Genomic DNA, 8,768 nt, shown 5'->3' with positions numbered 1-8,768 from the left:
ATGTTCTCAGATGGCTAGAAGAGAGGAGCTCAAATGCTCTCATTACAAGGCAATAATAAATCTTTGGCAGTGATGAATATGCTAGTTACCTTGGTTTGATCATCACGTGTTGTATCTACATATTGAAAGGTAACCCTGTACCCTATAAATATATACACATTACCTATTACATGTCAATTAAAGTAATAAAATTAAATTAAAAAGGAGAAATCTGGAAAAAATAAAAAAGAATTGAATGTGCTTTCTAGAACTGAATAAGATTGCAATTTTGAACTCAAAATTGGTTTAACAACAGAGGAGAGAGAGAAGACACTGTAACAGACGGGTCGGGGAGGGGATAGGGCTTGTACCCAGAATGTGCAGGGCCAGTTTTGTGTGCCAACTTGGCTGGGCTACAGTGCCGGTCATTCAGATACTAATCTAGGTGTTGCTGTGAAGGTATCTGGTAGATGTCTAAAGTTAGAAACTCTATTAATCAGTTTAAAAAGACAATGTTATTCCAGATAATCCGGGTAGGCCTGATTCAATTAGCTGATAGGTCTTAAGAAAAAAAACAATGTTTTCCTCAAGAAGAAATCCCACCCGTGGACAGCCTGCCCCTTCTGAAGGCCTGTCCTATGGGCTTCAGACTTGTTTATTCAGATACTACAATTGCACGAGCCAAATTCTTACATTAAGTCAATCTCTCTTGCATGTGTGCATGCGCTGTCTCTCTCTTTTAATATGTCTCCATTCTTCTGGTTCTGTTTCTCTGGTGAACCTTGACTTGATACAAACCCCTACAGATCAATTTCCATTTATAAAAAGAGACAATCAAATAGAAAAATGTGGAAGAAACTTAGATACCTCAAGAGAGTATCCAAATGGCTAAGAAAAATATAAAAATGTGCTCATTGTCATTATTTATCAGGGAATGCAATTAAATCTCAAATATATACCACACTTAGGCAACAGAAAAGCTAAGATAGAAAGACTGACAGTAGCAAACATTAGGAGGGTGTAGAATAAACTGGTACAACCACTTTGGTAAACTGTTCAGCGTGTTTACAAAGGTAAACAGACATCCTAAAACCCAGCATCTGCACTCCTGGGTATGTGCTCAGAGAAATGCAGACAAGTGTATCAAAAGACGTGAATAAGAATTAGCAGAGCAGGACCATTTGTGACACCACGAACTGGAAACTACTTAAATGTTTATAAAGTGAGAATGGATAAATAAATGGTGGTGCATTCATACATGAGGAGAACATGCACCAGGGAAAGTGTGAGAACCATATCTCTCAACCACAACTGAGAAGAGGCCAGAAACAAAGTGTACATTATGTACGATTCCAGTTATATAAAGTTGTAAACCTTAAAGTCTTCAAGGTAGGGACATTGGTAATTTGGGGAAGAAGGAAGAGAGAACGTCTGGAAGGGAACCAAGTGGGTTCTGGTTGGCTGGTGATGTCCTACCTCATCCCTGGGCGACTGGACAGAGGCGTGCCCTTGCCGTTATGATGCATCTGCTTTTACACTTATGTTCTGTAAAGTTTTTACTTGCATACAGGATATCAAGAGATACTGAGGGTCTTAATAAGAGAGTGGGTAATAGGAGTGGCAAGAATCAATTTTGAATCTATCAAGGGGAAGGAATTGATAGATCTTGGTGATCAATAGTATATGGAGGTAGGAGAGAGGGAGACGCTAGTGACGATTCCTGGTTTCTAACACAGGCCACTGGGGCATAATAATGCCAACTCCCAAAACAAATTATTAGGGAAAAATAGAAATTTCACAATGAAAAGAATTGTGATTTATATTTTGGGATTTTCAATTTGATTACAGTTGTGAAACATTCAGGTCTGGTTGTAGTTGCTCAACATTTGTAGGGGCAATTGGATATATGGGCCAGGATTTCTATGCACATAGCCTAGGAATTATTTAATGACCATGGATAAGACCACAGATTAGAAGAGAAATGAGAAGGAAAAAAATAAAGGAGAGGAGAGCTGAGGATAAATCCCAGCATTTTAAAATTATATTCAGAATAAAGAGGACACAATGTAACAGGCTGATAAAGCAGTAAAACTGTTATTGTTTATGATTCCTTCTTAGAGATTCCTGAATAGTTTCACATTCCCCCAAACGACTAAATCAGTTGGCGAATCATGTCACAATTGCACAGAATTAAGATAAAAATTTTTCTCCACTGGATGAGTAGGAAAACAGAGGATAAGTGTGCAGAGCGTCTGTGGGTGGAACAGTACATAAGAAGTAGTGGCGTTTGACTCGCGACGAGGTGGCCGAGTGGTTAAGGCGATGGACTGCTAATCCATTGTTCTCTGCACGCGTGGGTTCACATCCCACCTTCGTCGGTTGTCTAGTCTTAGGTAGAAGTAGTGGCGTTTGGAAAGTCTTAAATGCCATCCTAAAGGATTTGTAGGCAATGTGATCCATAAAGTCTTTTTTACAGAGAAATATTAGAAATAACCGTGTGCTTAATAAGCCCAACATGCAAAGAATGAATTAGATACCAGAGAGCAAAAGGCTTGGTGATAACTTACAGTATCATCACGGGAGAAAACCGAACCAAATAAAATAATTGATTCAAGAATGACTTGTAAGAGATGAACCAGCTGAACTCAGTGCTAACTGAATGTGAATGTACAATGAAAAGATGACTGGATTTTTAAGTCTGGGTGTTTGAAGTCAAAAGAGTAATAAACTTAATAGGAAACACTGCATGTGGCTGTAACATAGGCTGTTCGAGATACCAGTGGAATTGTCAACAGGAGCTTCTCTTTAGACATGAAGAAATGTCCCCATGTGCAAGGAAAACTGGCATTAAGTAAAGTCCTGTATTTTAATTAAAATGTCTATTATCCAGTGGGTAAATTAAGTAACTGTGGAACAATCTATCAAATGGAGAGATGCGGAATGTTGGTCTACAATCACGAGGTGAGGAAAAGTGATAGACCTGATAAAACTGGCTATAACCAAAAAGTATTAGTCAAGGAGACGTTACAGCCCCTTCAGTGAGAAATCCTGGGGTATTTATCCAGAAATCACCTTCCACGTTCTCCTCCACGTCTCTCTTCCTCCCCACTGCCTTTCTGTTCCTTCCTTTCTCTCTCTCTTTTCTTTCCTCTCCCAATTCACAATCACAATTTTTTTTATTAATGTCTTTACTACTCTTCGCAGCATTTGCAGAAATGTCAAATTAAGAATGGTAGTAAGGTTCTCATAAATTGCGTATTTAAAATTTATGTGTCATTTGCTAGTCAGATTTTGTTATTCTAGAAATCATCGCACAACTTCCTTTGTAAATGTATTTGGGAATTTGAGAACTTTACCTTTGCCTCTCAAATAATAAGTTTTCTGATATAATGATGAAGAATGCTTAATTTAATGAAAACCAAGTTCTCCACTGTTTAACCCACTGTCCTCCGTTTGGGCAAGCTTGGGAGTACCCAGCACCCCCACTTGAGAGGGAATTCTCTGCACTTGACACAGTGTAGATAATTCACACATGTTTATTTTAAACCTCACTATAGTAACCCTATTTGACAGATATGGAAATTGAGCCTGACGGTTGGCTATCATGCAAGTATTTATAATTAGATAATTACAGCTCTTTTCCCTTAAGCATTCTAGTGCATTTCTGTCTTGTAAAAGTTTGCCAACTGGCCATGGTCTTTGGCAGCCCCAACTAGGGAAGCCACTCTCCGTAGTTAAACAGGAAGGGATTATTGAGGTGTACACAGAGCTCACAGAAACATCGTGAGTGCTGACAAGGCAGAATCCAGGTCAAATTTCAAGTAGCAACTCCCAGGGCCTTCCTGAAGAACAGGCCTGACAAGAAGGTTACAGCCGGGGTGACCAGACTTGAGGTGTTGTGGCCCCAGCTACCCAGCTACTGTGGTTCCAGAACTGCATGGCCTCTGCTGTCACCTCAGTCAACAAAATTCTCAAGTTCAGCTTTTTTTCTCAAATCAACCATTTGAAATCAAAGTCTTACACAGGTGTATTTTATTGGCAATTCCTAAGTCATATCACCTGTATCCTCGAAGCAAGAGAAGATGCAAGTTTTAGGATTATGGGTTGTTCTTGTTTTGATTTTTGATTCCTCATTGGGAAGGTGAGATTTTCATGGTTGGTTACTATTAGAATGTAGTAGATCTCGGTCTGCCACAAAAGGGATATACAAAACCACAGAAGCATGAGGATAACACATCATCCGGCGCAGAGGCCACTCCGTGGCTATTTCCTCCTGGGTCTAGATAATGTCTGAATTTTTCCATAGTAAAACTAACAGGGCCTTTCTCCAGGCTAGGTAGGGTTCTATCAGGAATCTATGAAGAACTCTGAACTGAGAGTAGAAATAAATAGAATCCAAGCCAAAGTCTACAAAGCCAAGCTGAAAGTCAGAAACATGAGAAGACAGATCCTAATACCAAGGTGCAAAGAGCAGCAGCGAGTCATGACTAAGAGTATCCTGGAGTCAGGGAGTCCACAGGGCTGGAGGCAGAGCAAGACCGTGCACAGAACATGCTCAGAGGCAGGAGGCAGGGCCACTCACAGGCCACTTTCAGCTGACCATGCTGAGTGTCAGCAGTGGCTTTGCAGGAGGGCTGGTCTGTCATGCAGCAAAGAAGGCTGCATTACGATTCAAGTCTCAGAGAAACATCTGCATCTGTGGTGACAGAAGGAACAGGACGCTCTGGTCCTCCAGATCGAGGTTCAGAGTTCCACATTTCATGCTAGCAATTTGAATTAATTCCTTCCCTGTACTTTGCTTTATAAAATCGAGTCCTAAACATTTCTAACTCAACACATTAGGTTGGTTTATGTCAAGATGTGCCTCAACATTTCTTTTGTCTTTCTTTTTTGTGAAGGAGGACTTATTTTATTCTTACTCATTTGTGCTGAGCTCTTAGCTTTTAACCCATATCACTTAATTAAACCGAGTCTACACACATAGATGACAACTTGCAGAATAAATTACCAAATCTTAATTCGGCAATTACTGCTTGGAAGATTAAAGCAGAGGTGCCCACAGCTGGATACCTGAGGCCTCACAGGAAAGCCCATGATTGATTCTGCACTGAAATGTGGCTCTACTCAAACCACTAGGCTGATGTGTTTTTCTCTCCTCACACATTTTTTACCCCTCTTCTTTTTGTCCAGACATTTCTACCATCTACCAATCTTCTTAATCAAGGAGATGGACTCCAGGAGGAATGCATGAAGGACAGCCACAAGCTGTCCTGGAATACCTGACAGCCCAGTAATCCTGGATGTTTTCAGAAATATTGTCACTTCCAGGAAAAGTACACAATTTCCAAATGTCCCCTTAATAGCTGTGTCTCTGGTTTCACAATTCCCAAGAACTCAATTACCTTTTTACAGTAAGACAGCACCGATTGTACTGATCTTAAAGAACTTGTTTTAAATAAAACACAGCTTTTTACAGATCAATATATTTTGCTTTTTAAAAAGAAAATAAAATTTCAATCCAATTAGCTATTTTAGAACAACTTTAAAGAAAAAAAAACTATTACTTACAGTAAACTCCTTTGGCATTTTTCTTTAGCGGAAAATCATTTCCAGTCACCTTCATTGCACTGACAAGCGTTCAGGCTGGGCTGTGAAGTGGGTAAACTTGCAATTACTGTGAAGTGTTCACGAATTGTCCAGCATTCCTGAAGCCAGAAATAAATCTTAAAATCTTAAAATTGAAGCCTATATCTGAGCTCTGAATATCAGAAGCTGAGTTATTAAAATTCTGCTATCTGCTTTACAAAATAAAGAGGCATAAGAAAAAAACTGACAGCTTCGTGTCACAGCACATAGCACCTTAAAAATGCTAGCTAAAGCATGTTGGCTAACGAGAAAAAGATAACTGGTGACAGTCTGCTTGAATATTGCTTTCCCTGGGAGCAGCACATCAGAAGGATGCTGTGTGACGTCTGCTACATCACACAAAATTGTTTTCAGACGTTTCATTGCTCACGACACTCAGAATACTACTTACAGTACTCCTCTTCCCCCACTCTCTTGTTATTTATTTTTATGCCTGTGACTATTGCCAAATGAATGAAACTCTCGTTGGATGGAGTTTAGAGTTTATTACTCTTAAAAGTAGAATGAAAGGAGGCACACCAAAAACCCAAAAGATACATGATGCTGTAGGCACTGGCTCTCCAGTGAAAGTCACCTGCAGTTCGTGGTCACCATTGCCACTCTGACCTGGAGACAAAACCCAGCACCTCAGCACTATCCATGCTTCTGCGGGTGCTTCAATCAACCCTGTTGTCCAGCTCCATTTTATGCCCTAGGACCCTAGAATGCTAATAAATTAGAAATTAATGTGCAAGATTCCAGGGAAGATAGACATCTGGAGACTGACGATCTGTGAATTAAAATTAAAGTTGTACGTAAAGCTCCCAAATACAGAGAACTAGCTAAAGGTCACTTCTGCACTCCCCTTCTTGACAGGCATCAACCAAATCTAGTAGAGATTTCGGTGCTGTGTGGTCATATCTCTCCAACTTTGCACGGGCGATTCAGATCCTTTCAAACCTCCCACCCAGTGTGGCTCTGTTTATTCAGCCAAAATATTCCACTAGGGTGGTCCAAGACACATCAAACACAGTGGCTTTTTAAAAGGCAGATTAGAGTTTATACTTGAAATATGAGGTTTACAACGCATTTTAGAAAAGCATTGGATGCTTCTCTTTATGTACTTCAAAATAAGTTATTCTCTTATTTTATAAACATCTGAACATTTTTATTTATTTATTTATTTATTTTAACTTTTCAATATACGTTGTAGTTGATTTTCATGTCCCTTTACCCGTACCTCTTCCCCCCCTTTCTCTCCCCTCCCCCCACTACATCGTATCTGTTCATTTGTCTTAACAAGTTCAAGGAGTTGTTGTGATTGTTGTGTCTTCTTCCTCCTCACCCTTTATTTGTTTGTATATTCATTTACTTATTTATTTATTTTTAGCCCCCACAAATAAGTGAGAACATGTGGGATCTCTCGTTCTGTGCCTCACTTGTATAAACATCTGAAAATTTTAATACACAGCTGAATAAGATAGCTACAGGAATTTCTGTGCAAATATATATGACCTCTTTCTTTTAGGAAGAATTGGGTTTATGTCCAGTGGTCAAGAAGCAGGTGGCTGCTAGGTTAGCTAACCATACCCTCCATAGAGTTGGCTGGTCAAGAAACAAGAAACCTCAATGGACATGTAGACAACATGAGCTTCAAGTTCACATCAGTTCCTCTCACTCTCCAAGCCTCACAAAGGTGATGCAGAGCCGGGCCCAGGTAGCTGCTGTCACAGCTGAGGAACTTCATGATTAAGAGACCCCAATATATATATTATTATACAGACAGGGCTGCTGATGACCTACCCCTCTTCCCTCCAGAGAGAGACATTTTCTCTACTTTCAGGACTTCTCTAGGGAGAGGAGGGAGATGTCTCAGCTTTATTACCTAGAATGTCTCTGGGAAGAGATATCTCTAAATCTCTCTGGAGGCAGACACAATTTTTATCCTTCCAAGGCTGTCTGTTGTGAGCACATTGTCGAACAAAGCTGTCAATACCCTTTACTCAGAAGATGTGCAGAAACCCCAGACCTATAGAGAATAATCTCCCAACGGTATATTTTTATATCCTTTCTTTAAACCATACCCACAGATAGTCTTGTGTTTGCCAGAAGTTTTGAGTTTTAAAGTTCCAAGCAGTTAAGCGAATTTCCTTTGCGTTTTTGGAAGCTTCCCCACACATGACATTCAGAAATGCAATTCGAACCCTCTATACTGAGAGTGTCAGAGCTGCAATAACTTCAGGAAAGGCATTTTCTAGGTCCCATATATTATCTGCTAAAATTGTTTGCATATATTATTATTTCGCCACAGAAAAATTCATCACAGTGATCCATTTGTAGTTTTTAATAAGTTTCAAGAATTCTTAATTTAGGAAAACTACTATAGTTTAAGGTATAACCGTTACACCTATCAAAATGGACTTGTATCCCACAGCTTTGGTTATGATGGTTCCACCGTTTGGAAACCCGTCCTCCTCCCCTCCCCCACATGTGCTTATATTAATTTGTTTGCAAAGTATTTTTGATAAATTATGGTGGGGACAAGCTAGAGGAGTGGAGGAAGAAAGTATGAAAAGCATGGTTTCTGCAACACAAAATTTAGAAAAAGGAGGTAAAAAGAAACGCTGTGCAGTGGTTACAACTCCTAAATCTCAAGGAAACAAACCTAGATGAAGAGGACCTTAAATTGTCCATGTATCCCCTTATGCCTATTAGCAAAAAAGATAAATCATAAGAAAATAAGTTCATTTATGTATCTACTTTGGATAGAATATTAGTTAATTGAGAACAGAAGCCCTTAATAACCTCAATCCTCCCACAAAAACCCAATTATATTCAATATAGTGTGATTGTTAGGGAAGAAAAGTACACTCAGCTTTCGGAAAGTTTTCATTAGGTAGCATCGTTTTAAATTACCCGGAAAGTTCAATTAAACTAAAAAATTACTTTATTATTATCATCATAATTAGATCTACGCTGTGTACCCATATTGTGCTGAGCACGTATTGGACTACAGTAGCCTACAGTGTTACCCCAGATATTTGGATTATGGTAGAACGCCTGGCTGTAAGCGTAACCATGTATATTTATGCATATTAAAGCCAAAGTTACATGATAAAGGGAGTTATAAGAATGAAACTCCCTATAGCAAAGCCACTTCTGAC

At 39.4% G+C, this 8,768-nt stretch overlaps 1 non-coding gene across 1 annotated transcript; it reads left to right on the top strand.

Moving 5' to 3' along the window:
- Positions 1-2,275: 2,275 nt before the first annotated feature.
- TRNAS-GCU (transfer RNA serine (anticodon GCU)) lies at positions 2,276-2,357 on the top strand. Its single transcript has one exon. It is a non-coding gene; the product is annotated as a tRNA-Ser (tRNA).
- The last annotated feature ends 6,411 nt before the right edge of the window (positions 2,358-8,768 follow it).

The sequence above is a fragment of the Cynocephalus volans genome, chromosome 14 (genome assembly GCF_027409185.1).
Source record: "Cynocephalus volans isolate mCynVol1 chromosome 14, mCynVol1.pri, whole genome shotgun sequence".
NCBI lineage: Eukaryota > Metazoa > Chordata > Mammalia > Dermoptera > Cynocephalidae > Cynocephalus > Cynocephalus volans.
This window is presented reverse-complemented; position numbering and strand designations above follow the sequence as displayed.